This window comes from Hippichthys cyanospilos, chromosome 1, assembly GCF_059441005.1.
Source record: "Hippichthys cyanospilos isolate Australia breed blue-spotted pipefish chromosome 1, RoL_Hcya_1.0, whole genome shotgun sequence".
Lineage (NCBI taxonomy): Eukaryota > Metazoa > Chordata > Actinopteri > Syngnathiformes > Syngnathidae > Hippichthys > Hippichthys cyanospilos.
In genome coordinates this window covers 1073760-1095723 of record NC_142369.1, presented here as the reverse complement: position 1 = coordinate 1095723, position 21964 = coordinate 1073760, and the positions used below count along the sequence as shown (strand labels likewise).

Sequence of the window (21964 nt, the reverse complement as noted above, 5' to 3'; positions counted from 1 at the left end):
CGCACCGCCAGCTTTTTAAAAAAAATTAAGGCTTTTAGGTGCGCCTTATAGTGCGGAAAATAAGGTACTTAGTATAGCAGCCCACCTTACGTGTTTTTCCAATTTGAACGATCGTTTCTAGATAGACAAATGAAACAAATCAACAACTAAATAACAGAATGGACCGTATTCGTCAAGTGGTCCAGACTTTGCCCCTATAAGACCCCTTTTTCTGTGTTCCCTTAAAATACATATAAATTGAAAAAAAGAAAACCCAGGGAGGCTCGTATAAATATGTTTATCCTACACTGGCTTGACTTCTCAGACCTTGAGCCCCCCCCCCCCCCATATAATCAACCGAGGAAGACACTTTTGGTGCAAAATCAATAGCGGCCCTCAAGTGGGAGCCTTTCGGTGGCCCAGAATACATTAAAGCCGCTAACTACAGTAGCGCATGCGTCCATCCGGCATTTTATGTATCGCCCTTATCATCCGGGCGCAGAACATTAATCAGATGCTACAGTTTTATTAAGTGTCCTCGATAAATCCCGGCCTCACTAAGAAGTCAAAACGGGGACGGAATAATCGTTCCCAGCACTTCATTTGGCGGCGGCGGCGGCGGCGGCGCTAAAACACACTAACGTGCTTTGGATTGCTTGCTTTGAGTCGGGGCTTCCAGGAAAACAAATGATTATGACTTTATTATCAGCATTAGCTTGCATTTTTATTAAAATAATGATTCACCTGAGGGTATCGTTTGTGCCTGAGCATGCAAAATTGCCGTCCCTGAATAAAACCAGCTGTGAGTTAGCAGGAAGTTGATCACCTTAGTGCCCATCTTTCATATATATATATATATATATATATATATATATATATATATATATATATATATATATATATATATATATATATATATATATATATACATGCAATGAGTTGCTTCATGTTCCAATTCGTTTGCTCTCCATTTGGAAATGAAACTGCACCGTTCCTGTCATGGCAGTTAAAAGAGATTTGTTGAGACGCGCAGAAACTTTGTTAACATCTCAAACGTCATTCCCAGAATTCCCTTCACATACAGCCATTTGAGAACCGCTAATCTAAGTCTTAAAAAAATGACTGCCCAACCACTTTGAAATTCACTGCCTCAATCTCACTGACGTGTGATGAGAATGACTTTCTTTGAATTGCATTGAAGTTAATTCCAAAATAATAGGGACGATCCCAGTTGCACGAATGAGCCTTTTTTTCCAACAGCACACTGTACAAGGCCATACTGCTTTTGGAGACTGCATTGTCCTTTTAGAAGCTAAAAGTTGTGAACTGACTCTACTACAGTATGTAATCTGCAATATCCTTGACCAACGCATGATGGTAACAGCAAAACAAGGGTTTTTTTTTTTTTCCTCTCAAAGTGGAGACATGCTAACTAACCTCCTACCCTAACCCTAACCCTAACCCTAACCCATGACATAACGCATTTCCTAGCAGCTATCATGACAGGTTGCCTAACCCTCAACCTAACCTCAACCAAAATCCAATTCAAACCTATAGTCTAAAAGTGAGTCTTGACCCTCAAAATAAGATCTGAAGATCTGAATCTGAACCAAAACGGTCCCCACCAGGACAGTTAAAGCTGAGATTTGGTCCTCAGCAACAACCAAGGACACAAACACAAAGTGGGGGCACCACTCGATGATTTGATAGAATAGATAATAGGATAATAGATTGAAAGAAAAAGCTCGACAGCGACAAAGCGACGATTGGAAATCATCCCCCGAATCTGAAACCAGGGTGCCTCACAAGCGCCCCCCGGTGGCCGACGCGCATCCGCGCAACAATGCTCCGCCAGCTCTCAAACATCTACTTTGATTTGCTTTTAAAATGGTATCAATCAGCGTCTCCGGAGCGCTTGAAAGGGCCATTTCCTCCCCCATTGTGCGCCTCTCCTAACTCCCCCGGCCATGGCGCAGGCGTGTACGCAACGTGCTCGGCTTGTTAAGCGCTTTCCGGCAGCCTTTGAAGCTCCGAGTTGCGGCGAGCGCGCACGCGAGCGCGCATGCGAGCCCGCGGCCGGCCCCGCCGTCCTCCCATTAACTAATTGGCAGCATTGTGCGCGCGGCGTGGGCCCGAGGAAGGAAGAGGAAACAGCGGTCTTCAAAAGAACGCCAGACAAGCTGACAGTCCCCGCGCGGCTCCTTTCACATTTACGCTTTCGTTTAGCCGCCGCTTCTTAAAGCGCTCGCTGAATCGTGCGCTTTTAGCCACAAAGTGACACCGTGCGGGCGCCGTGACATCTTGAAAGTCCGTCGGCGTCAACGGCGCGCTTTTGCGCAAATTAAAAGGCGCGCTTGGAGTTCGCGGGCGCTCCGTTGCGCCGAGAGATCCGTTTTGCCACGCCGACGACGCGTACCGCGGGGCGGCCGGGTGCCATTTACGCCCGTCAAGGCGACATGAGTCGTCAAAGGACGCTGAGCGCACTTAAAAGGGCCCCTTTGTTGAACGACGTCTTGAGGAAAAGCCACTCACTCACTTCTAAGCCGTGCTTAAAGCGAACCCCGGAAATCCTTTGAAAGAAATCGCTGGCGGGCGCTAAAGACTTTCTTCAAGGCAATACCGATGTAAAGTTAATATTGGGGCGGAGCGGTCGGAGACACAAGCACGAAAAAAACTCGCCACCGAGTTCAGGTTCAAGTTCGCGTGAGATCGGGGGGAAACAGAAAGACTGAAAAATACGATTTTCACAAGGACATTTGGTCATCCGAAACGGTTTTCCTCGAGCTCGTCGAACACGTTTGCGTCGTCGACGTCACCGTCGTCACCGTCGTCATCGTTGCCGCCGCCATCGTCGCCGTCTTCGTTATCGTCGTCGCCGCCGTCGTCATTGTCGGCGTCTCACCGTCATCATCTCGTCAACATCGTTGTCGTCGTCGTCACTGTCATCATCGTTGCCGCCGCCATCGTCGTCGTTCTTAGTCTTCATTACAATGAATTAAGGGTCCGCTTATGCGGCCAAACCGGTCGCCAGTTACCCGATCTTGTTTTAGAACATGTTTCCTTTTTGGAAGAACACTGCAAATGGCTAAAATGACCCAAAGCGGTTACTTCACAAAAAGTCAGATTTGCCCGTGGATCTGGGACTTTTTGGTGGTTTTTCTCACCATAAATGACATTTAAGGGAACAGAAAGGTACTGATTGATGAAGAAAAGTCACAATTTGGCGTCATGCTTCTTATTTTACTGGTGACATAAATGATGACTGTTTTTCTGTAGCTAAAATCTGTTTCCCTGCTGTTTTTTTTTTTTTTTTGAACACGCTGAGCACATCCTCCGGCGGATTGAGATCATGGGAGAAAAAGTGCTGACTAATCCTCATCCTTAAACGTATTCGCATTCAATAAAAGCTATTCATCGGCTTAAACCCGCCTGGAAGTTCAAACTAAATGCGAAGCACCTGGGAGGAAGGCTCGGTTGACGGGAGGACAGCGTTGGCGAGGACGGCGAGGACGGCGAGGACGGCGAGGACGGCGAGGACGGAGGCCGGCACCTTCTTCCGGAAGTGTGTCTTTTCGCTTCTCGGTAAGTCATCCGTATTGATTACCGATGGTGCGACTCGGAACACGAGTAAGAGTGGATCAAGCGTGAGACATCAGTAGTCGGGGCGCCGAGTCGGGATCTGATGCTAAACCGGGGATGTTTGATGCCACTTTTTTCAGACCCGTACCAGTACGAGGAATCAAAACGTGAACGGTGACCCATATCCATACAGGGGACCCCCGGGTTACAGCGTCCCCAGCTTACGTTTTTTTCAAAAACAAGTGTCGTGACCTTAGGCGGTTGGCGGTATTTGGCTTGTTTTGTCTCCATCTGCAGGCGTTTTTAGGTAATTGCACTTATTTTCTGTTGCTGTCAATGCCTCTATGCAACACGTCACTACAATGCCGGTCTGCTATTGGTCGGCGTGTCCTCGCGGAGATGCTGGTTCGCTGTTGGTCGCGAGGGTCAAAGCCACTTTGTGAGAGAAAATGCAAAAAGACCATGCGTCACATGTTAGTGCCAGTCTGCTCATTTTGGTCAAGGTACCTGCGCCTGCAACATTTTCCATATAAGGGCAGAAATCTTTGCCTTCAATGAGTACACGCCAATTGAATTTCTTCCGCAATTTGTTTTCGTGTATCCTGCCGTGCGACTTTTTATAACGGGCCGCGTTCTAGAAAAGGTGAGGTCATGCCACAGTGCCGCTTTGACGTAGTACCGAAATCCGTCAGGAAGCCAATCGATTCCTTTTTATCTATAATATCAATTTGGAGACGGTTTCAATCGATTTAAATCCTAGTTCACGAGAAAGGCGATTCCTGCGTGAATGGATTTTTTTGGCACGCTTGCCATTACATTCAAATGAGTTTGACGCTCAAAAATATTTACTCCGTTATTGGCAGCCCCGCGCTTCCAAACGCATCCAAAGCGACCAATCGGATTCTCGGCAGCTACGGCGGGTATCCGTACGGCCAATCCAGGCTTCGCGCCGGTCAGACTTCCGGTCCGGCCGTGTCCTGTCACCGCAATTTGAAATTCTTGCGCAATCTTACGCAGGCTCGCATAATATAAACGAGTAGGGAAACGAATCGGCCGAGTTTGCGGTAGCCGGACCAGATATGCGCCTGTTCATTTCCACACATACACTCGTATGCGCGCAGCATGTTTCGCCTTTGGGCTGCAGCCGCAGATGGTTGCGTGCGGCGGCGGCGGCCTTCCCCGAGGGTCTCCCGAGGAACGGCGAGTTGAAGCCCCGACTCGGAACATCACACGTCAAAGCTGTCGACTTTTCTGACTGCCGTATTGCGAAGCTTGCTCTCCAAACGCCATAAAGTCAAGTCTAAAAACTACCGGGGCTTGGATTCCTTTCCTTTTAGTTTCCTGCGGGCGCGCGTGCCGGCGTGTGTGTGTCGCAGACAAACGGCGCAACATAAGCATCAATTATCCCGGTAAACAAGTTTGGCCATGTAGAACATTCAATTACGTATTAAACATTAATAGCCGGGGCGTAATTCACCCATCCATTAGATCGTGTTAAACATGGACACTCAATCTTCTTAATAGAGCGTGAGTGACTTGGGAGCTTTTTTTCCCCTCAAGCATGAATTTAATCAGGGAATAATAATGGTGTGATCGGGTGGCAGTTTGTTCCACAGAGGCCTTGAATCACGCTACTAATGGGCAGCAAATGTAATTGAGAAAAGAAAGGCGACCGGGAAAATCAAAGGATGTCCATGAATCGCAAAAAAAACAACGCTCAAATGGACGCCGGTATCGAGCAGCGAGCCACGCGTCCAGATGGATGCGACTCAACTTTGGCTTTCGGAAGTCTTGGGTGGCATTTTTGGACTCGAGACCAGAAACAGACTACCGATAATAATGCTATGCGGAAGAACTACTGCCAAACTACAGGTGGGTTGGACGGTGGACCCCCGGGTTACGGCGTCCTTGGCTTACGTGTTTTTCACCATACAAAGTGGAATAATACGTTTTCTTGTCCCCTCTTTGCGGCGTTGTTCCCGCTTTACGACATCGACAACTGTCATGACCCGTGGGGTTGGCTCTGTTTATATTGTTTTGCCTCCCTCTTCAGGCGTCATTCTCAGCTTTATCCGTTGGAGGTTGTTGATTTTTTTATCCCGAGTGATTGAATCATTTATTCATTGGCATTATACCTTATATTTAAATGATAGCTTTTTCAGTGCCTTGCTTCAAGGGTAAGAGCAGCTCAACGCAGGGGCTAGTTAGTTAGTTAGCGGAATGAAAGGCAAAGGAAGCTGTGCAAATGTCTTTGTTATATGTTGAGTTTTGAGTAAACCTCAACTGAGAATGGCCATAAACAGCTTCAAGCCTCTTTTTTTGGAAAAAAAAAATTGTTGACTGTTATGAAGTGAGTAGAGTTCCGACCATAATATGTCTAGTTTTATCTCGTAAGTCAAAGCAAAAAAAAAAGCATAATAATAACAGCCGGTAGCAAAAACTTAAAAACAATGAGTGGTTTTCCATTTCGATTGAATTTACCCAGCGCCCACCCTGACCGATGGCTTTTCCACCTGACAGGACGCAATTACGGCGCGTGCAGGCGGGCCAAGCAGAAATGCCGGCATTAGGATCTCAGCCTTCAACTTCTCGCAAAGCCCCCGCGAGGTGTCGGGGTTGAGCTCCAGCAAATCCCGGGCGGCGTGGCGTTTCCCCAACCCGGCTCCGCCACCAAAAATAATGAGGGGAAAAAAAGCCGCGGAAATAATTGGAGATTATTGTTTATTCTGAGGCTTATTCTTGGAGGAGCGTATTACTAATTAAGCCTTTACGACTGCATTATAGGAAATGAGTTTTTGCACCCACCTATTTTTATCCAGCTTTCAATTGAATGTTAAACAATTTGTGTTGAAGAGGGAACAGAAAAGGGGGGGTCTGACAATTAGGTTTCGCGTTAAAAACTATTTCTAGCGTAGAATTGAAGCGCACGTCATGCATAACTTGTTTTTGTTAAATACCACTGTCCAAATGAAAATTCTTATTTTATTGCAATTACACTTCATACCCCCCGGTATCACCTCGCGCACCACTATTCAAGATTCAAGACATTTATTGTCATATGCATCGTAATACTACACAAATCAAATTCTTATTCCGTTTACGTCCCCAAGCAGACTACATACCATCATCGAGCAAATAATAAACTAGGCAATAAAAAAAAGAAACAGTAATAGAGCAATAAGGGCTATATTAACCAACCACCAAAAAAATGAACAGACTAACATTCTGAGCATAAACTAGAGTAGATGGAGTGGAAGAAACTTTAGACATATGAGTGCAAAATATCATGTATTTAGCAGCATTCCTGCACTGCGCAGGATTTGTAAGGCGCAGGCGTACAAGCGGTAAAGTGACAGGGGACGCACACTAAGGCAGGGATGCTGGATATGCGGATCGGGATTGACAAAGGTAGCATTGGGAGATTCCGAAACAAATTTACCTTTGCCATTATTCTTCGCCATCCTATCCATTTCGAAAAAAACTCATCTGGTCTGGTTCTCGTAGAATTTCTGTTCTGTCGCCGTAAAAGACAAAACTGGATTTAGTTTTTGGTATTTAGTTTTAGTATTTAGTTTAGTATTTAGTTTTTAGTTTTAGTTCTTAGTTTAGCAACACTAGGCAAAGTAGATCAAGTATACTGCACTTTACATTATTACTATAGATTCGAATCTAGTTTTTCGGATTGTCCGGTCTTGCGCACCTGCACTTTGTTATTGTACATGTAAAACGCAGAGGATAGTGAGAAACGCAATTTCCATTCCTTTGTATGTTAAGCGCATGTGAAGAAATTGACAACAAACTTGACTTTGACTTTGAACCGGATGAGATTTGGGGCCCGAAAAGACTCGTTTGCATCCCCGACCGCAAGAACGTAGGCCCCAACCCCTTAATTTGTGCACTTCCCCCCCGATCATCACACTCTGCGTTTTAATTTTGACGTTATAATGTAACGCTCCCGTCACATGATATCGGTTGAACGGCAGAATATTATTTGTCGGCATTGGCGGCGGCGAGGAAAGGCGGGCAAATCTCCATATGCCGGCATCCCATAATAAGCGGCAGGCACGGGCTCGAGGTCACGGCACTAAATCAAAAGATGGCGCGATTAACCGAGCCGGGCCGCTGACAGCAACCTAAGCCCAAACCAATAACTCCGGACGCCGAATTTAACGCTGTGAATCATCCACTTTACATTTTTCAATCCCCGCATTAATACGGCCGCAAGACGTTCCCCTGAAGAGCGCCGCTTTCTCGCACCTTCCGACTGTTGTGAGTTTCGCAGCGCACTTCCACACAAAAGGTGTCAAAATGCACCGGAGAGCAGAACTTTTCCCCCGCAACTTTGCTAACACCTTCATCGGCGCGCTTAAATTTAGAGCGGCGAATGACGTTCCCTGGAAGTGCGATGAACACCAATTAACAAGCTTTCAGCTTCGGAGAGCGCCGGTCTCATCGCGTCCCCCGAGTTGCTTGGAAGATGTTAGGTTTTTTTTTTTTTTTTTTAATGCCTCCTGTAAAAGTGTGATTTTTGCCACCCCTCTCCACAAGCGCAAAACTCCTGTTTACCCCCGCCGCCTTCCTCGTCGGGTTTACAAAAATAAGCTCACGGTAAATCGCGTTGCGCTCAACATTCTTATCCCGAGCTTTCGCCGGGAGTTTGGAAAATCCCAACAAATCTCGGAAGAAAGCATGAAAACCCAACGGGAAACATTCAGAACTGCTTCGTTTCCACAACGGAATTTTTTCTCAATCTTTATTAAGGCGCGGTACGGAACTCGGAGCTAATGTTTTGATGATGGTACTTGCAAGTACCTTGGAACATGCTTGTTGGCTACAAACGTTTTTCCCATAATGCTCTTTTTGTCATTCTATCATTTGTGCATTCATCATGAATGTTTTACTTTCATCCATGTATTTTTATTGTACTTTTTGTTTTCTACAGTATTCTTTCTACAGTATTGTTTTCCATTTATTTGTAAGTTTTCTTCATGTATTATTCATGTATATATATATATATATATATATATATATATATATATATATATATATATATATATATATATATATATATATATATATATATTAAAAAAAAAATATATATATATATATATATATATATATATATATATATATATATATATATATATATATATATATATATATATGAATAGTAATATATAATAATAAATATTTTTCCTTTGTGTTTTTTTATTACAAAGTACTGTATATTTTTGGGGTATTTTTTCTTATATATTCACCAATACTAAATATTTAAGGTTCATTAGATTATTAATTAACTCATATTATTATTAACAATAGTTTGTGTGCTCTATATATCTTTAATTTAGTTATCCTTTTTTTATACAAGAACTTTTTTGTTTGTCATGAATGTTTTATTTTCACTCATGTATTTTTATTATACTGTGTGTTTTTTATGTTTTCCATCTACAGTATTTTTCCATGTATTTGTAAGTTTTTTTTTGTTTGTTTTATAAATATGATTGAAAGCTGTAATATCACTACACCACACAGATACTGCACACATTTTTCAAAAAAGATGTTTGTTGGCTTTATTGCTTGGATTATAAAATGGGAAGGTATGGTCCAGAATGACAGTGAACAAATATACACATATTTTTGGGGGGGCACTCTTTTTCTCCATTAAAAAGACGAGCATACGGATGACTTGAGCTAAGCTTGTCACAAGTGTAGTACTTTGAAATATCCCACTTTGGCCATTTACAAAGTAACATTTACACGATGTCCCTCTATAATAAGTGTCAAGTAGTATACACTTGCAGCAGAAATGTTAGCACCGAGAGATGACAGGCTGTTCAAAACACTCTTTTAATGGCCGCTCGGCCTATTATGTCATTTTCTTCGCTCGGAAGTCTGACAGCAAAACAGCGAAATCCGATTGTTTTTGAAGCCCGCTTAATTAGCGCTGCTTATTAAAGATACGTCAACGAGAAACGGGGGGGAGGGGGCGAGCGCCTTCGGGGATTCGGGTGGGACGCGGGCGGCGGCGCGTGCACTTAAAAGGGACGACGCGGCTTATCAACAAAAGGAACTGTCAATTAGGGGAAAAAAAAAAAAAAAGCGTGGCCATAATGACATTGTAAACGCAATTCTCAAAGTGGACTCCCTCTTGTGGTGCGGGAAGAATCGCTGCATAATCAAATGTCATCATTTTACTGTGGCTTATACTATTTTCAGATCCAAAACAGTATATTTACTGAGTACAGTTCACTTGTATTTAAGTACTTCATGCATGTAAAATAATAACACGATGTAAAATGTGAAAATGCACATTTATGAGTAAAAATTTGAGGGGATTTTTCATTGTAGAGGAACTTTACTGTGTATATGTGGTAGGTGGGTAGGTGGGAAGGTGGGTGGGTTGGTAGGTAGGTAGGTAGATAGATGGATAGATAGATGATACGTAGCTAGCTAAATGAAAGATAGCTAGATACGTAGCTAGCTAACTGATAGATAGATACGTAGCTAGCAAACTGATAGATAGATACGTAGCTAGCTAGCTAGCGATTAGATAGATAGATAGATAGATAGATAGATAGATAGATAGATAGATAGATGGATGGATGGATGGATGGATGGATGGATGGATGGATGGATGGATGGATGGATGGATGGATGGATGGATGGATGGATGGATGGATGGATGGATGGATAGATAGATAGATAGATAGATAGATAGATAGATAGATAGATAGATAGATAGATAGATAGATAGATAGATAGATAGATAGATGGATCGACGGATCGACGGATCGATAGATCGATAATATGCGCGCGTCAGCTGGGATAGGGATCAGCAAGCCTGCGACCTTTGTGAGGATAAGCGGCCATAGAAAACGGATGGATGCACTCCAAAGATATCAAAAGTGCAAAACAAATGACAGCACTCAACTGCGTAAGTAACCAAGTGACGAGGAATATATGAAGACAATTTAAGGCTTCCATTTGATTGTACAACCGGAGCCTTTATCCGGATTGGCACCAAGCAAGAAAGCGGAAACGGAGGGCTAATAATAGCAAGAGTGGGCAAGCGCGTTGCAAGCAGAACGCCTCTCACGGATGCCCGGCGCACCTCAAAGTGCGCCGTTGTCCTGTGAAGTGAGCATCTGACGCTTGGCTTCACAACGCTCAGGCATGGAGAGGACACCTCAATGTGCCTTCGCCATATGCCACCTTCCCTCGAGGGGGTGCGGAGAGGGGGAGGGGCCAAGCACTTTTTCAAAGCCGACAGCAAATGTAATGGCAGCCACTAGAAGTACAAAATATATACATATATTCACTGACTTGAGGAGCTGAAAGGGAGCTCCCAAGTGACGAGCCATTGTCACATAAAATGCTAAGCTCTATAGTTTAAATGCCTTTGAGTTACAGTTAAGCGCCATCGGGTCGCTTGAAAGGCACTGTATAGATCAATTTTATGATTGAGTCCATAAATGTACAATGCCTGCTTTTTTTCTGTCTGGCAAAGGTAAGGACTCAAAAACCCCTGCGTCCAATCATTGATTTCCTTGTGTTTTTTGTGATAAAGTTGTTTCAGGCTTACTACAATTGAATTGTTCAAAAACCGAATCAGTATTTGCCACAGGAGATAATACGAATCCAGTTAATTGGTTCTTAGCACCAAAAAAAAGAACAAAAAAAACGTTAGGGCTGAAATATTCTAAAATCAATTAATATGCCAATTATTTGATGAAGAGTTGAAAAAAACAACAACATTTAAATGAATGAATTGACAAAACTGTATATTTGAAGTCATTCCTCAAATGACAAGCCATACAGCAACACCGCACACATCTGGACACACCCACTTGTCCAAAAACCACAGCTAATAAAACTCCTAAGATTCTAAAGGGTATTTTTCCGCATTTTTCCGGGGCCCAGATGGAGACTTGAAAGACTCGCGGATGAAAAAAAAAAGCTGAATAAATCATCTCCCATGTTTCCACCCCTGAGCATTACAAAGCGCAGCGTCTACTTTTAGACTTCAAGCGCTATAATGCTATTTGCTTAGCGGCGTAAACCGGCGACCGCTCCCTCGTGCTGTCTCTGCTCCCGTCTGACTACCCAGCTGACAGAAAAAGTTTAATAAGAGCACCAATATCCTGCTCGGAAAGATCCGTGACTTATTGAGTGTTGAATGAACGAGATAGTCCATCCCAACGTTCACACATGTTAGTGTGAGTACCGCCACCACCTGCAATCGAATTTCACATTCCGCCACAACTCCCAATATTTAATTTTGGAACACTGATGAAGCAAGTTTGCCGGGGAGGGGGGGGGGGCAAAAAAAAGCTCACTGCCATGAAGTCTATATTACTGCCACCTAGAGGACTGGAGTCAAACTTTATTCACTGTCTAAATATAAGATACAAGGTTACATTAAAGATTTATGCATAATAAAAATTGGGAACAATGTTGCTTGTATCCAAATGCTGTAGAGTACACAAGGTAAAATGTTAAAATATTTGGCAAATACTGTCCATTCGGCCGATTTGGGCCATAATCTCCCAATTTAATCGGCCCTACTTTGTATAATTTTGACAATACCAGCGATCATTTATCCTAATTCCTCGAGAGTAATGTGGAATCTGAAATGTGATGCCCAAAGAGTTGTTACAATCTGCTTTCATTGGGGCCATGCCAGCTCTGCGGAAGAAAAAAAAGCAAAAGACAAAACCATCTAGGGTGCACTAGCATCACCTAAGGTTGGGAGTGTAATTACATTCACTGTGAAAATTCTCAGAACGCTGTCATTAAGACCAATAAGGAGGTGCTAAGCCGGATAAATGTAATGTTCATCGAGCCAATTGCACTTTTTTTTTTTTTTTCTGTCAAGACAACATGTTTGGCCTTGGCAGAGGTCGATCTTGTTAATGCCTTTTTGAAGACACCAAGGATTGTTGACCTTGCAAGTATACATCAGCTGATTGTCATATGCTTCAGGTCTCTTAATGGACACGGCGGACGTGAACCCGCGGCGCTCCGCAGACACGCGCGCGCGCACACACACAAGCGCGTGCGCCCAGTGTGATGTTTGACAGATCGCTCGCTCTCCCGCTAGGCTCACAGTAAACGTCCATCTGGCGGCCTCCCATGGGCACTTATTATTCTCAGCCAGCCAGGGGTTTTCTCTTTTGCCGAGCAGTCAAGTCAGTCAAGTTGATCTCCGACGGCCGCACGCGCTTTTTTCAATTACACAACCCTCTCGGACCTCCCGGAAAAAAAGAAAAGTTCCCTTATTTAAGAGCCGGGCCAAACGGGCGTCGTCAAGGTACGCCGTTTCGCTCATTTGTTGGCCGCACTTTTTCCACACCGGGGGACCGGATGATTGATTGGCCACCCCCGCCCCCTCTCCGGCAGATGCTCCGAGCCTCGGGGCGACCCCGAGAGGTCCCCGTCCTGGCCGCGCTTGCCCTCCATCGCTTATCTTGCTGCAACGATGACGTTCCACTCCAAAAGTGTTTGTCAGTTTTTTTCATTTTTGCTTTTTTTAAGACTTGATGTGTCAACCCAATTCATGAAGGGAAAAATAAATGACTAAACATCAAACATCATTTTCTTTTGTGTGTTTTTGTGCACAAAAAATAAACAATTGTTATCTTGAATGGCCAAAGATGGGCCTGTGCAAGCTCTTCCACCCCCACTCAAAAACACACATCTCAAATACCAAAGACAATTTCTCCACATAATGACCTTATTTGCATGTGTGTTATTTGCACGTGATGCGACAGCAACATCAAGTTCTCTTCTGTTCAATTTACATAACAAAGTTAGCCATTCACGTCTTTATGTTGTAGGTACAGTAGGAGTGCCAAAAGGCACCTCTTTGGCCTTTCTAGCTTCAAGAAATGAATAGAAAGACTGCACATGAAAATTGGGATGGCTGGTTATTATTTTGATCAAATACTTATTTTTCTGATTTTAACAAGAATTTTGATGGGTCAATGAAACTTACTAGTTGGACCCCCAATCAGACACCCACATACATAAACAAACAAATAAATATATAAAGAGCAATGCAATGCAAAGTCTTCAAAGTTTGGGCACACTGGTCTTTTAACAAAGAGTCTACTCGTCCCTAATTTTCATAAACTTGGATTATTATTTGAACCTTGTGGCTGCTGGCAAATACCAAGTCAACACCTTCAGAAGGTCGTTTTTGGAGAAATCCCAAAACGAACACCTCCTTTCAAAATGTGTATTCGTATTTGGCATAAACAGAAAAGAAGAAAAATTGTCCAAGACCTCCTTGGCAGTAGTTGGCGCTATACTTCAGCTGTTTGACACAGTGGTGAACCATCATATAGTCGTAACCAAAGGTCATTGTGTCAACGCAATTTTCACGTTCACCGAAGTATTAGAAATATTCTGTATCGGTAAGCGTTGAAATAGCTAATACTTGCACTGGTATCGGCCTGAAAAATCACAAGCTATTGTATTTAATAGACAATAGATGAAATTGCATGAGAAAATTCAGCTCATCAAATGATAACGTGCCATTAGCACAAAAGCGATCCTTATTTGCTTTGTTTCTTTTGAAAAATGGGTCAATTTGCTCCCCGAACGCTACACGTCGCTCATTTGAATACGAGCGTCACGTTTACTGCTCTGGGAGCAGCCGGAGCCGACGCATCCCAGCCTTCCCCCGTATTGATGCGACGCGTGACACATAGCTACGCACTCCCGAGTACCGTGAAAAATGAAATGCCTCTTACCTAGTGCCGGATAGTCGGTCACATCTGCAAGAGAGAGAGAAAAGAAATGTCAGCAAGTTGCATGTGCAGAAAAGTTCCACGTGAAAAATGATGGTGTCCCACTATTGCGAACGCTGCTGGTTAAGAATAGCCCCCTTTCAACACGGGTGCTGGATCATTTATTAATAGAGAGGACATGAAACGTCTTCCGTGGCGTCCCCCGAGATGCAAAGTTTGCACAACTTGCATTAATATTTGTCGACTTATTTGAGAGGGAAGCTCGTTTATTTCACCAAAAAAGACCTTTTTCTTTCTACAGTGAATGCGCACGCATACAAACACGCACTCTGTGGCGCGCGCGCACACACACACACACACAAACACACGCACACACAAAGACACACAAATGAAATTGTCTCGCAGTTCACCGCATCATCATTTTTTGCAATTATACGCAGATTTTATATATATATATATATATATATATATATATATATATATATATATATATGTGTGTGTGTGTGTGTGTATATGTATAACCCATGTATAAGGGCTACAAATAACAATTATTTCAATAATTGGCAACTGGATTAATTTCAAATAAAATGGTTTCATTTATAATATTCCAGCTATCAAAATTATTCGCATCCAAGTAGCCAAAAAAAAAGTACATTGGCCAGGCATCATGGTGACATCACAATGACATCATCGTGTTATTCGTTGCATAACCCGCTAGCCGCTCCACAAATAATTTCGAGGACTGCGCAAGGAAAAGAGTGAACGCGGCTTCCTGTCTCTGGTACGTAGGTAACATTATGGCATTTGCATATTTAGCGCGCATGCACCGAATCCCTGCGGACCCGAAGGCGGGGGAGAGTGTGATTACAATATCAGTTCAGCGCGTGCAAACAAATCTATTTTCAGCAGCGTAAAAGGGAGGGGGGGAGGGGGGGGGGGGGGTCCTGTCCTTCCTCATTGCAATTCAGTTTGGACACACACTCGCTGCTACTGTAACGTATCTAAACACACAGCTCAGCCCACCGCCTTCAAACTCAGCGCTGGGTAAAATTGGACCCCAGGGAAGTCGGCAGCGGGGACTTACGTCCGACTTCAAGAGGTACCGCTAGCACCCGGGCTTTCTGCGAGACCGCCAGCCGCCCGATTGGTTACGATGCTCCAAGAAAGAGGTCTAAAAATGTGACGGATGGCGGCAAAACGATAAGAGTAGATTTCCCTTGTTTGTCCCTCCTCGCTTATCCCCTCGCAACGAGACATTTGGGAGACAAATTATTTCGATTCAAATAGCCAAATTCCTCTTTCTGAAGAAAAGTTGCAGTTAACAGCCAGCGGGCGGCAGTAGCGAGCAAGATTTGGCAAAAATGAGAAGAAGAGACGTGTGCTTTCCAGATGGAAGCACACTCCCGAGTTTGTATGCCAGCTAAAATAAAAAGATTAAGGTCGGTTCGCTTCAGTAGTACCACTATGTCCACTATGTCAAAAACAATGAATAAATATATTATATATTATTATATTATATGACACGCATGCGCGGAGGACGCACCCTTAATTTTGCACTGCTTTATTGGCCGAGAAGAAGCCACTGAAAGAGAAGTTCTCCGGTCCGCGGGCTTATTGATCGGGGTACATTTGGAAAGGTGGCCAATCAAGACTTAAAAAGCCTAAGTGGATTAAAGCACTGAGACCACGGCAAAAGCAGACTCTCGCGGGGGAATGCAAAGCTCCGGTGGATTCCAAAGAACCAGGCAAAAAAATTCCCTTTTTGGAATTTTTTTTTTTACCCTCCATCGCCCTCCTGTTCTAAGCAGATAAGCTCCTTCCAAGGGTCTTAGTGATGCCGCGTGGAACCCGACATGAAAACTTTTGAGGAGGCAAAGGGAGGCCGCGGAGTCCGGTCCTCGCCTCGTCTTTCCGATATTGACAAGAGGGAGCCGGGGAGCTTGAAAGCGGTCGGCGCCACGGGGAATTAGGAAAGGAAAAGCATCAGCGTGTACAGCGCGCAGCGCGCTTTATTTTTGAGCGGCCAGCCAGTACATCCCACCGAATATCAAAACGCAGAGCGTTGCGTATTGACCCAAAGCGCTTGACCGTCACGATATTTCGGCGGCGAATGAAAAGTGAGAGAGTGGCGAAAAGGAAACCCAGATGGTTTCATGTATTGCTGTATCGCATGGAAGAGAGCTCATACTTCAAATATGAACTCATTTCATCTCAAATACATTTATTTATGTTCTTTTTTTTTTATAAGAGTCCAGACATTCTATCCCTGGTACTTAGTCATATGTTTTCTTTCTTTTTTAGGTGTTTGGCTTAAAAGCGCGGTCCCGAAAATGCCAAGAACCACGTTATTATTATGATTATGTCCAAATAATAATCCCAATTATTTTGGTCAATATTGAAATTGATTGGTAATCCTGATTATTCATCATAAGTAATAATAATGAATGTACTCGCTGAGGGGAAACCGATTGCACATTGTTTTGTTTTAGTGCCCGGAGAGAACCCACGAAGGCTCGGGGAGAACACGCAAACTCCACACAGAAAGAAAGGCCGGAGCCGGCTGGATTTGAACTTGGGTCTCTGAACTGTGAGGCGGACGTGCTAACCACACAAAATACGACGTGCACATTTTCAAAATGGTGACGGGTCCCACAGTCTTTATCATTGATGAATTTTTCCTGATAGAATGAAAAATTCTATCCTTCCAGCGGAAAAATCAGCGTCGCGGGCTAATATCTGGCGCTTTCGGCGCCGCCGCCGCCTGACGGGAAAAGCTCGCAGGACATGCGGCAGCAACTCCTATAACGCTGGCTCCATAAGCGGCGCTAACTCCTACTGCTTTATTTCTGGCAGACCATCTGCGTCTGCACATTTGTCCATTTCCAAGAGGAAACGCAGAATTGGCTCCTTATTTTCCCAGCCCGGCGTGCCCGAGCAAGACGGGAAGACGGAGAGGCGTTGGTCAATTTGGTTCATGACAAGAAAGGCCTCAATTCCTCAAGTAACAATTTCACCTGCTCGCCGGCGTGGAATGAGGACAGCTGTTATTACGGCGCCACATCAAGCCAGAAAAATGTCCGGGGAGCTGAAAAAGGAGAGCGTCGGCCGAAGGAAAGCGCGAAGCAGACGTCGGCGAGGACGGAAGGAGATGATTGAGCGATAGGGGGAGCGGGCCGCCCGCAGCTCGCGTCCTTCCATCTGAGCTGCTAGGAATTAGCCGGGCTCTGACAGAGGCCGCAGATGGCCCGGGATCACGCGGGATGCGTTTGCGCCAGATCCGCTTCCAAACTTTCCCGACTTCAAATTACACAGCCGTATACTGGGGCTCAACCGTCTATCTTTTGGGGGCTGGTAAGGGCGGTACCATCATGCTGCAAAGATCAAAAACCTCAACTTTTTGGAGAGCGGTTTTGGGAATCATTCACTTAAATTGAGGAGCAATTTTTTTCTTTTTTCGTTGCAAGTTAGGGGGATTTGAAACGGCGGTTTTGAATCAAACAGTATGACATTACTAGAAATGAATTTTTAATTATTACAATCATAAATGTTAAATGAACCTTATTCTAAAGAGTATGAAATAGTGGACCGCATTTGAATGGGGCGTATGTGGTCCTCACCTCAGCATCTTAGGGAAACGTGAGCAATGGCGACGCGGCCAAGGCAAACCTTCAACATAAAAGCCTGATAAGGGTTTGATTTTAATATTTATTTTTTAGTAGGCATTGATGTCTATGTATTATTTGGCGTGTTTGTTTTGAGGTTGGCCGCCGTGGCTCCTTGATGGCGTGTTACGTTATGATGTGGCCGCCCATTACTCCTCCTCCTCTTCGTCCTTGTCCTCCGCCAACGAATGTGGAGTGTCCCTCGGGTGCGGGCCGGCAGAAAGCGACGTTTTTGATTTTCCTTTTGTGTGCATTTTTTGTTTGTTGCAAAAAGAGAAATATAGTCCCGAAAACCCGAGATACACATTTTGTTTCGTCTTTCTTGAGGAAAACACAAAACAAACAGCGTATTATTAGCTTATAAAGTGTATTTACGCTTCAACGGTGATTTTGATAGAAAATAGCGTGAAAAATAAACGGAAAACGCTACACCGATTGACATCTTTTCTTTGTTTTTCCTCTTTCGCCCCTGTAAAATGTCTTTTTTCACCAAATGACCCCCCTCCTATTGTCCAGTTCCCGATTAAACAAGCAGGCTTAGCGAGAACGCGGGCGTTTTCTCCGCCGAGTAATCCACCAATCATGTGCAGCCCGAAACGTGGCGACTATTCCGCGCGGATCCCGGATTTAGTCTAAGACCGTTGAACTCCAGAAGACAAATGAACTGCCGTTCAAAAACCATTTGGGACCTTCATCAGGCCAGTCATTTTCACTTTAGCGAGTCCATGTGTTTGCATGAGGCGCACAGTCCAAAATTTACACAGCAAACACCGGTGCGAAGCCACTAATATCAAGCTTCGCACCAGCTGGTTCAAAACAGGTTATATTGAAATAAATAGTGTCACGTTTTCAGCCACGCTCCCGTCCTTGAGTCTGCTGGGAAATACTATTTGCTCATCGGTCTAGCGCCGCGGCAGCAAATAATTTGAGACAGTCGGCGCAGGCAAATCAAATACCCTAATGTTAATAAGTGTATCAATGAGGAAGGAGGGCTTGCTAACATTGCTAAGATGAAAGGCGGAGTGGGGAACCACCCCGAATGAGCGCTTGAGCGAAAAAACGCTAAACTTCACATAAGCCCGGCTACAAATGTGTGAGGGTAGACTCACGAGGTATGCATTTCTACAAGTGGGATTTGTATCACAATTACACCATTTCAAGACATAAAATAAGATGGAGCACATTAACGATTTAGTACAAACACGAACAGCGTGTAGAGATCCTGAATGCTGAGTGCGACCGAATGATGTCAGCCCTGAGAAAAGTCCATTCAATACCAGGATTGTTTTGCACGCTATTTTTCGCCACAGACTCCTTTCAACATTACCACAATATTCAATGTATTATCCTATTGTTTTTATTTTTGTACCAAGGCTTGATTGAGTCGCAAATCGAATTGAAAAAAAGCTAAAATTGTTCGCCCGCCATATTCACTACTCACAAAAATGTCTTCAATTTGAAACAGCAAATGGCTAAGGTTGCATCATTGTTATTGGGTCAGTAAGGACGGAAACAGTTGAAGATACATTTTAAGGTTAATTTGTGAAAACTTTTGTGAGAAGCTTGTTTTTAGATCTTTCTATCTGAGTGACTTTGGAGCACAGCAAGGGGGGGGGGGGGGGGGGGGGGGGGCAGCTGATCAGACAAGCTTCAAAGTGTGCCCAAGCGCGGAAAGTTGAAGAGCTGTTTCTTCTTGAGCAGATGTTCTCGTTTGCCGCTGCATCTGCCTCTCATTTACCATCACGCCATCCTGCTCTCTCAAACTAACAAAATAGCCATCATTAAGCATCATCTCAAAGATTCTCCACACTTCTGCTCCTTGGTTGGAGACAAGAGTGCAAAGTGTGAAAGTATGTGTCCTCACTGGTGTTTCTGGCTCAGTGATGGTTGGATCTGTTGTTGTGGCTACAGCTAGTGTTACAGAGGGTGTAGTTGTAAACGTCGGTGTTTTTCGAACCGTCAAGCGCAATCTCAAGGGAATTTTCCACATTTTGGGTGCATGGGGTTGCAAGCCGCACGAGTACGCAGGTACAGGGCACAGGCGTCAAACTCCGGTCCTCCAGGGCCCTTTAGAACTGAATGACTGATTATAAGGCAAACCTCCAAATAAGGAAATATTATATGGGCCTTACAGTCGAAAAATACGTTATAGTTGTTGTGTATCCAGTTGTTGTGACACCTTAGCAGGTGTCATCACATTCATTATGGCCCCACTTGCGGATTAGCTTGATATTGTTGCGGTAGGTGCTGCAACTGCAGTTGTCAACTTAATTGTAAATGTGCTCATTGCAGATAATACCAATTTGTTTGATTGAAGATCCATCCATCCGTTCATCCGTCCATCCATCCACCCATCCATCCATCCATCCATCTTCTACCCCTTGTCCAGGGTTGGGCCGCAGGGCCGACAGCTTCAGCAGGAAAGCCCGGACATCTTTCTCTCCAGTAACTTTTTCCAACTTTTCCCGGAGGATACCGAGTCGTTCCCGGGCCAGATGGGAGACATACACTCTCCATAGTATCCCGGGTTGTCCCTGGGGTCCCCTCCAGGCAGGACATGCCCGGAACACCGCGACAGGAAGCTGGCTTCCGTAGCCGAGGATCCAACCGCCAAGAAAAGGGAGACTCATGTTACGTTCACGGGCCGTAGTCGGCCTGGCCAGCGGGAGCTGGCGAAGGAAGCGCCCACCTGGAGGCCTGGCCTGGTTGACCTGCAACCCAGCGAGGGAAAGCTAAGTTTTTATCTTATTACATTCGTCACCAGGAGTAGTGGTTAGTCCGGTTCCTCACCTAGGGCCTGTTTGCAACGGGTGACCATGCCAGGGGGATTAGCCCCAAGACAACAGACCGTAGATCCTAAGATCATCGGGAAAGGCCAACCACTCCACCGCGGTAACGTCTCACGGACGAGCAGATGACTTCGGTTCAGCGTAACAATCGGCTCTCGGTTTTATCCTACTCCGCCGTCCTTAATGACCGAGTTGAGACCGACGCGCCGTGTCAAAAAATGATGACGGACCATCTATCCTCCAGTTGTGAAAACCCAGTTTGATCCATCCGTTTCCTACATTTCTTCACGAGTCCGTTTGAACAAAAAGATGATCTTCTGGTACTCATTCCTTCAGACCTTGATAGTGATCACAGGCAAGAAATATCACGATCGCCACCCCGCGTTCCGCTTCGTCAAGTCTCGCTTGGCCTTGAGTGAAGTTAAATAAGATGTGAAAATTGGACGGCCGATGCGTATTTGTGAATAGCCAGCAGGCACGAGAGAACCCACGGGAGCCGCGAAAAAAAAAAAAAAACATGATAAGAGATGTCGCTCCAAGTCTTCAAGTAATAATGACATTTGACACGCTCTACACTCTCTGTCTGCAAATTAACTTCTTAAATATTAGCCTGAGAAAACCACAGGATTCTTATCATAAATTCTAAGGAGCTGTTTAAATACGCAAATAGATAATTGGGCATGATGAGTAAACAGCGCGGCTGCAAGACACACGCGGGCTCGATATTGCTTTTTAATCCCCCCTCGGCGCGCCGAGCTCGCTCCGGAACGTTCCGACCGGCGCAAACTCGGCCAGGTGCAGCCATTACGGCGGGACAGATGGGTCGGCGCGAGCCGATTGTTGATGAGGAACGTTCGGCTTCCGGAGAACGGCCGTCATTCCCACGGAGGTAAATGACAACGCCAACCGCTGTGATGCGGCATGTGAGCTCCGCTGTCATGTCTGCAGTTTCAATCGAAAGTATGGAAACACCAACACGACATTTTCTCGTGGTCGGGAAATTCAAGTTTTTACACGGGGTCGTCACCCTCGTGGCGAAAATTGAAAAATATCAAGATGTGCAAAGTTGATATCTGGGCAAATGGTGCTTATTTTGATTTTTTTTTAGTTTAAGACAAAAAGACGGGTCAAATGAATAACCCGCAAAACAACCAATTTTGGGGGTTACTTTCTACCTCACAAATCAACCTTTTTAAGGCTGTTT

At 44.6% G+C, this 21964-nt stretch overlaps 1 protein-coding gene across 3 annotated transcripts in view; it reads right to left on the bottom strand.

Moving 5' to 3' along the window:
- ptprda (protein tyrosine phosphatase receptor type Da) overlaps window positions 1–21964 on the bottom strand; it is a 292760-nt gene that overhangs the window by 199739 nt on the left and 71057 nt on the right. For all 3 annotated transcript variants that reach the window (XM_088424682.1, XM_088424666.1, XM_088424683.1), the window contains exon 4: window positions 14313–14336. The gene's annotated coding sequence lies outside the window, so the exon portion shown is untranslated. The remainder of the gene's footprint in view (window positions 1–14312; window positions 14337–21964) is intronic.